Source organism: Phoca vitulina, unplaced genomic scaffold (assembly GCF_004348235.1).
Source record: "Phoca vitulina isolate PV1807 unplaced genomic scaffold, GSC_HSeal_1.0 scaffold10, whole genome shotgun sequence".
In the NCBI taxonomy this organism is placed as follows: domain Eukaryota; kingdom Metazoa; phylum Chordata; class Mammalia; order Carnivora; family Phocidae; genus Phoca; species Phoca vitulina.
Genome location: NW_022589713.1, coordinates 50,210,224 through 50,218,374, shown reverse-complemented (window position 1 = coordinate 50,218,374; position 8,151 = coordinate 50,210,224). Strand labels below are relative to the sequence as shown.

The 8,151-nt window shown below is 42.3% G+C and overlaps 1 pseudogene; it reads left to right on the top strand.

Annotated features, from left to right (window-relative positions):
• Nucleotides 1–6,492: 6,492 nt before the first annotated feature.
• Nucleotides 6,493–7,140, top strand: LOC116635323 (annotated as a pseudogene).
• Nucleotides 7,141–8,151: the final 1,011 nt, after the last annotated feature.

The window sequence follows — 8,151 nt, the reverse complement described above, 5'->3', positions numbered from 1 at the left end:
AAATAAAATAATAAAAAAAAAAGGTTGAGATGGGGGGCCTGGGTGGCTCAGTAGGTTAAGCATCCTACTCTTGATTTCAGCTCAGGTCATGATCTCAGGGTCTTGGGATCAAGCCTCATGTCAGGCCCTGAGCTCAGCAGGGACTCTGCTTGAGGATTTCTCTCCCTCTCCCTCTGCCCCTCCCCATGCTTGTGCTCTCTATCTCTCTCTCTCTCCAAAATAAATAAATCTTTTAAAAAATGGTTAAGATGGTAAGTTTAATGTTATGTTTTTTTTACCACAATTGAAAAAAAAAAGATATAGCAGATTAAAGTTCAACAACTGAAAAATATAAAAACTAAAAATTAAGAACTTAATAGATAAGTTTAAGAACAGGGTAGACACAACTTAAGAGAGATTTTGTGAACTGGAGGATAGGTTTAAAAAAATCCAAAAATGAAGCTCAGAAAGACAGAAGATGGAAATGTAGAAGCAAAGGTAGGAGATATAGATGATACATGAGAAGATCTAGCTTACACTTAATAAGACTCCTAAGAAGAGAGAGGCAGAAGCAGTATTTTAAAAGATAGTGACTGGGGTGCCTGGCTCATTCAGTCCATAGAGCATTTGACTTTTGATCTTGGGGTTGTGAGTTCAAGCCCCACACTGGGTGTAGTACTCACTTGGGGAAAAACAAAAAAGAAGATACTGAAATTTTTCCAAAATTTTTGGAAAATGACCAGAGGCAGTTTTACCAGGAAGCCAATGAGGGCTATCTTCTATCTCCTTCAGGAAAGGAGTCAGCCTCGCCCTGGTGGTGGTCCTGAAGCTGCAGGTGGGGTGGGCAGTGGGCCAGCACGTTCACTGTGTCTGGTCAGCAACAAACAGCCCACCTCAGGTCTCACTGAGCAAGCACACCATGTATTTAACTCCAAGAAGGATTTATCCTTGCTTCCCACTCAAAGACCACTTTCATAGTTCCTGCCCCTCATCCAAGACAGGGAGGGAGGATGCAGCTGGGAGAGGAATCCCAGGAGCACGGGGACCGGGACTACCTGCTGGGCCACTGTGCGCGCCCTGTGCAGCAGGACCAGGCCTTTTTTCCCTCGAGGCTCAGCTCTCTCCTGCTCCCCACCCCCAACACACTGAACAAGTTAGATGAGACATTCATAAGCATGAGCTCTGAAGCTGAAAGAAATGTTCCTAAATGATCAAGAATAAAAAACAATAACTCTGCCAGAGGGTTTTTCTTTTCCCTCTGAATAACATGAGATTATAATATATTATTACTCTATGAAGAGGCAGTTAAAGGCTTTGGAGCCAAAAATATATGGGGGGGAAGTATTATAGAGATGTGCTGACAGTTAATAATAAACATTTCCCTTTAATTTGGTGATAATTGTGGTATTCATCAGCATTTTAGAAGTTATAATTAGTTCTGATGACTTTTCTCATTCTACATATTCACTTTTTAACCTATTTTTGTAGTCATAATTTTGTGTTTATATTTTTATAAAAAGACCCTTGGAAGTTGTATAGGCTTCAGGCTCTACAGTTATAGATTTGTCACTAGTAGCCACTACAAGAATAAGAAAACGAATGTAAATGTGTAGCTACAAAGGTAATAGGACAAAAAAGAATAATTTTTAAAATCCTTAATCAAATCAAAAGAAGTATGAGAGGAAGGAAAGGAAAAGGAGCACAGAACAGCTAGAACAGCAACAAAGCACATAGTAAGGAAGATTGAAACTCACTCAGCCACCCCACTTCTAGGAATCAACACTGAAGATATATCTCCACCAATAAACAATAGATAAGCACAAGGTTCTTCACTGTCACCTTGTTAGTCTCTGCAAAATATCACAAACCATCTAAATGCTGTACACTCAGGAGTGGTTGCAGGGACCATGGCAACCACACCATGGAGTATTACATAGCTGTACAAAAGAATGAGGTTAATCTTTATGAGCTGCCCTGCAGTGGCTTCTGGGACGTTTGTTAAATGAAAAAAGCAAAGTGCAAAAGAGTGTAATATGCTACATTTGTGCAGAAAAGAAAGGAATCTAAGAATATTTATGTATTTCTCATTTGTGCCAAAAAAGAAATCCAGGAAGGAAAAACCACAAACTAAGGACAGCGATTGCCTACAGGCAGTGGGTGGGGCAGGGCAGAAGGAATGGGAGGTGGGAATGTGATCGTGGGGATGAGGGGAAAGTAAGGCTTCTCTCAGTATACCTTTGTGTGTAGCTTTGGCTTTTAGAACCTGGTAACATTTTACATGACCAAAAAAGAAATAATGGCCCTCAACCAAAACATGGGAGAAAACTCAGAAGAGAAAAAAATAGCAAATGAATCTAACTGTATTATAAATAGTCTAAATACATTGATGGGCTTGGGGAAGAAAAGAACATAAGAAGTTTTGGAAAATAGTATTTTGTGAGGCTCATTGGTTAAAAAAGTGGTACACAAACATGGTATTTTTGTTAATAAATTTTTTTTTAATAAATTTGTTTTCATAAGAGAATGGGTTAGCGTTTCTGAAACTACTGTATGTGTATTCTAGGACTGGGCAAATGAGTAAATCTATTGTGGATAATGGGTCCTGGACTTCTCTTCCTGTGAAGAAACTGAGTTACAAATAATGAAAGGGAATGGGATGCCGGGTAGCTCAGGGGGTTAAGTGTCTGCCTTTGGCTCAGGTCATGATCCTGGAGTCCTAGGATCGAGTCCCGCATCAGGCTTCTTGCTTGGCGGGGGGAGGGGAGGGGCCTGCTTCTCCCCCTGCTTGTGCTGTCTCTCTCTCCCTCTCTCTCTCTGACAAATAAATAAAATCTTTAAACACACATACACACACACAAATAATGAAAGGGAAAAGGCTAGCATGAAGCCTATGGGGTTGGATTAGAATCCTTACCATCACTATGAACTCATGGTTTTTTACTGTATGACAGATAGACATAGAAACATGCAGATGGGTGCATATATGCATTTAAATGTTCTAGCCCTGTCTGCTAAGAGGGCCTAAAAACAGTGACACTCCAGCAGAAATGAGGATACCCAGCACGTGGAGCTTTGTTTCTCAAGGCCAGTCTATAATACAATATAATACCGGGCCCTTGCAGAAATGGCTGTGATGGGTCATATTCTTACAATATATGGATGCTTCAGCCCACATCCAACCCCCCAGCTCCCACCCCTGCAAACAGCCACCCTTTGGCCACTCCTGAGCTCCATTTGCCCTAAGAAGGTAGTTCCAGTGAAGGGGACTGTGCAGGCCTCGAGGTAATTTGAGCAGAGAATTTTGGGGTCCCTGGTACCTGCTGCATGGTCTGGAAGGGAGAGCTCTTGGCCACAGGGATTCCTTGCCCAGTGGTAGAGAACATGGAGAGAGGAGGACCGGAGTGGAGGCCTCTAAAGTGTGAGATCCTGAGCAGAGACCCCTTTGGTGAGAATAATAAATGAATTTAGAATTTAGGAGGATTTCAATGATATCTTCCTTAATTTTTAGGCCTGCTTCTTATCCTTGGGCCTAAGAGGCCTCCCTGCCTTTCAGGGTTCCCAGTGATACTCGTTTTAATATTTGGTCTTCTAAAGGAAATTACTCAAGGGCTTACCATGTTACTTCTAGCATCCACTCAAAAGTAGGATCTTGCCAATCACAGATCTGTACCTCTGAAACAAATAATGCAATATATGTTAAGGAAAAAAAAAAAAGAAGATAGCAGGAGGGGAAGAATGAAGGGGGCGGAAATCGGAGGGGGAGATGAACCACGAGAGACGATGGACTCTGAAACATAAACTGAGGGTTCTAGAGGGGAGGGGGGTGGGAGGATGGGTTAGCCTGGTGATGGGTATTAAAGAGGGCACGTTCTGCATGGAGCACTGGGTGTTATGCACAAACAATGAATCATGGAGACTACATCAGGAACTAATGATGTAATGTATGGTGATTAACATAACAATAAAAAAATTTTAAAAATTCAGATAGAAAAAAAAAAAGTAGGATCTTGCCAACTGGCAACAAGTTAATACAGCAGATGCACTGGGACAGAATACTGGACATGGGGTTTGTTAATAAAAATGACCCAAAACTTGGAAATAAGGATAAAAAAACCAAGATCACTGAGGGCCCTCCCAAGGTCATAGGAGAGCCATCTAACAATGCCCCTGAGGGGCATGTGACACGCTAGGGAAATGTAACTTCTTGGACTCCCTGTTTACTATTGGATAGGCCCGTGCTCTCCCTGTGAAGTTAGAGGTTAGCTTGAGGAAGACTGCAAGGGATCCCTGTCTGGGACCAAAGGTAACCCAAGGACCGCACTGCCCCGAAGACCAGTAAGTGGACTTGTGAGTGACTATGATCTTACACCAGCATTCCTCTCCCTACTGACCAGTATTCCCCACCTTGCCTGTCCTCTTGAACCGGCTTTAAATTTCTTCCATTCCTTCATTAATGGGCTGAGCAAATCTGCGACACGGGCACGCTCCATATTATCTGAGTTATTTCACTTTGTCAGGCTCATCCTGAAAGAATACAGAAACCAAAGGTCACCATTGCCTGAACTATTATTTCTCTGGCAGACCTACTGTCACTTAGAAAAAGCTAGTACTGAAGCCAGTGATTCTATTCAGGTGATATTCTGGAGGAAGAAAAAGAGGGAAAAAAACAAAAGAGAGGGAAAACAGCAAGGAAACAACCCAGAGCAGTGACTGTCTGGGCTGAGATTGGTGTAGGGACTGACAAAGCACCAGAGGAATTTGGGCAGGATGGAGCCGTTCTCTGTCTTGATCAGGATGTTGGTTACATGTGTGTGTATGCTAGTCAAAACTCACAGAAATGTGCACCAAAAGCAGTTCAATCCATTGTATGTAAATCATACCTAAATTTCCCAAATGAAAAGTGCTAGTCTCTTAAAGTTGAATTCCGTCTAAATAATCCACCAGGTGATATCCTTACAGTGATTTATTCCGGTGTTCACCAGTAATGTTAAAGACTGGCATTGTTTGTCGTCTAGGAGACATAAAACTCCTTTTTAAGCAAGCGTAAGTCTAGCACCATACACTTAGGGAGTTGTCCCAGGTAAGCGAAAACCAAACTTTCAACATGTCTGAGGAAGAGGACGTGGCAGAGCGGTGAGGTGGGGGAAATCACGTAGATAGGTCTCTCAGGGAAAGACATTTCTTGCAGTTATATACCCCATTTTATACCACTCTATTTTTTCTAGAAATGCGAAGTTCTGTCATTGTTCCTATCTTTCAGTCTTTCTATTGTCATGTTTTATGAGCAAGTCAGAATCTTTACTGGAGGAAAAGGGAACACATAAGTTCTGAGGTTTTCTGCATCTTCTTGGTCACCCCCACTTTTTGGTAACCGTTAGGGGATTGGTTGCTTTCAATTTTACAACTCCCTCTAGCAAGGAATCCACCCTGCAACCCACCAAGGCACTTAATGGTCCTTGAACAAAAATGAAATCGGTAACAAATATCCAGGATTGTTTCGTGCTTTTTTTCAACTATTATGTAAAATGTATGCTATAAAGTCATTCTGGAATTTGTTCTTTTCACTCAACATAGCATTTTCAGATGTACCCACACAGCTCCCGGTCATTCATTCTGACTTCCATTAAATAGATAGAATTTATTCCTCTCTCCCTCCGTTGACAAGATCCTTGGCGTGTCCTTTGCCAACCACCAAGGTCACTGTGTATGTCCTGTTGTGCTAGAGTTTCTCCATAGCGTATTCTTGAAGGTGAAATGACTAGATCCAAGTGTACAGCCCCATCTTCAGCTTTATCAGATACCGACAAATTCTCCAGGGAAGGGGCTACTTTCTTTATACTCCCACTAGCTATGGATACTTCCTATTTCCCACCAGCACGTGCTATAATTAGACCTTTATATTTTTATCAAGTTGATGGCATATAATTGTATCTTATTATTGCTTTAGTTTGTATTTCCCAGACTTATAGTGTAGGTCAGCCCTGTAAATTTTTTTTAAAGATTCTTTTTATTTATTTGAGAGACAGAGTGAGCGAGCGAGAGAGAGCACAAGCCAGGGGGAGAGGGAGAAGCAGAGTCCCCACTGAGCAGGGAGCCCAATGTGGGGCCCGATCGTGACCCAAGCCAAAGGCAGACCCTAACCGACTGAGCCACCCAGGTGCCCCAAGCCCTGTACATTTTTAAACCACATCTTTTACCTGCTTTTAAAAATTAGGTTATGTTGGGGAACCTGGCTGGCTCAGTCAGAAAAGCATGTGATCCTTAAATAATATAAATAAATAAAACTTAAAAAAATAAAAATTAAAAATTAGGTTGTTTCGTTATTGTAGTTCTTTATTCTGGCTATCAATTCTTTGTTAGTTATACCTCCCCCCTGAGGTTTTGTTTTCACTATTTAATATTGTTCATTGGACAGATTTTTTAAACATTAAAAAAAAAAAAAAAAATAGCCTCTTTTCCGGCTGGAATCATGGGGGGTGCAGAAGAGAAGAAAGAGAAGGATCCTGGAATTTCGCAGAGTTGAAGATCAAGTGTCTAAGAAAGAAGTTTGCTCAAAAGATGCTTCGAAAGGCAAGGAGGAAGCTTATCTATGAAAAAGCTAAGCATTCCCACAAGGAATATAGGCAGATGTACAGAACTGAGATTCCAATGGCAACTTCCACGTACCTGCGGAACCCCACGTTGGTGTTTGTCATCGGGATCAGAAGTAGCAGTGGTGTGAGCCCAAAGGTTCGAAAGATGTTGCAGCTTCTTCACCTTCGCCAGATCTTCAATGGCACCTTTGTTAAGTTCAACAAGGCTTCAGTTAAAAATGCTAAGGATTGTGGAACCATATAGAGCCTGGGGGGACCCAACCCTGAAGTCAGTGAATGAACTGATCTACAAGCGTGTTTATGGCAAAATCAACAAGAAGCACATTCTCCTGACAGAGGACACATTGATCGCCCGATCTCTTGGTAAACATGGCAGTATCTGCATGGAAGATCTGATGCACCAGATCTATACTGTTGGAAAACGTTTCAAAGAAGCAAACAACTTCTTAGGGCTCTTCAAATTATCTTCTCCACGAGGGGGAATAAAGAAAAGACCACCCATCTTGTAGAAGGTAAAGATGCTGGTAACAGGGAAGACCAGATCAATAGGCTTATTAGGAGGAACTAAGGTATCTACCATGATTATTTTTGTACTCTGGTCAGTTAATAAAGGACTACTCTCAAATGGAAAAAATAACATTAAAAAAATAACTGCGCACATTTTGATCATATGTACATCCTGGTTGGCTGTGAGTGCTGCCCAGTCCACCTCGCTCCCAGATCCTGGCTGCCCTCCATTGGAGTACCGCCTGGGGCCGCGGGGAGGGGCCGGAGCTCCGCAATGAAGTACTCTGGCTAGAAAGGGGCCCCGGATCACTGCTGCTCCCAACGTGCCGGGGATAACTAGTCACACAGTCCTCTCAACACAAGGAGGGTGCCCCTTTTATTTTTATATTTTTTAAATTTTATTTATTTATTTATTTGAGATAGAGCATAAAGGGGGGCAAAGGGGGGCTGGGGGAGAGGGAGAAGCAGACTCCCCACTGAGCAGGGACCTTGATCCCAGGACCTCGGGATCACGACCCGAGCTGAAGGCAGACATTTAACGGGACTGAGCCACCCAGGTGTCCCTACTTAAATAAAACCTTAAAAAAAAAAAAGAAAAAACCCATAGCAGTCCCTGCCACTCGACAGCCAACTCCCAGGGCCCAGCAACTAGTAATCTACTTTATTTATTTGTCTACTTTGGCTATTTCATGGAGGTGAAATCATGCCTGGTCGGCTTCTCTCACATCTTCCTGCTTCATCCATATAACATGTTATCGGGACTCCATTCCTTTTTATCACTGAGTTATATTCCATGGTAAGGACATACATTTTACTTTTTGGCTATTATGAATGTTACTATGAACATTCACGTACTAGTTTTTGTGTGGACAGATCTTCAATTCTCTCAGATATGCACCTAGGAGTGGCATTGCTGGGTCCTGCTCAACAGGACCAGATGGATCCCAAAGTGTTTGTACCATTTTACAATCTCACCAGCAATGTATGTGGGTTCCAATGACCTCATATGTCAGGTGATAACTGGCTGTTCACTTTCCAGAAGGGCTGCCCCAGTGGCCAGCTGCAAAGGAGC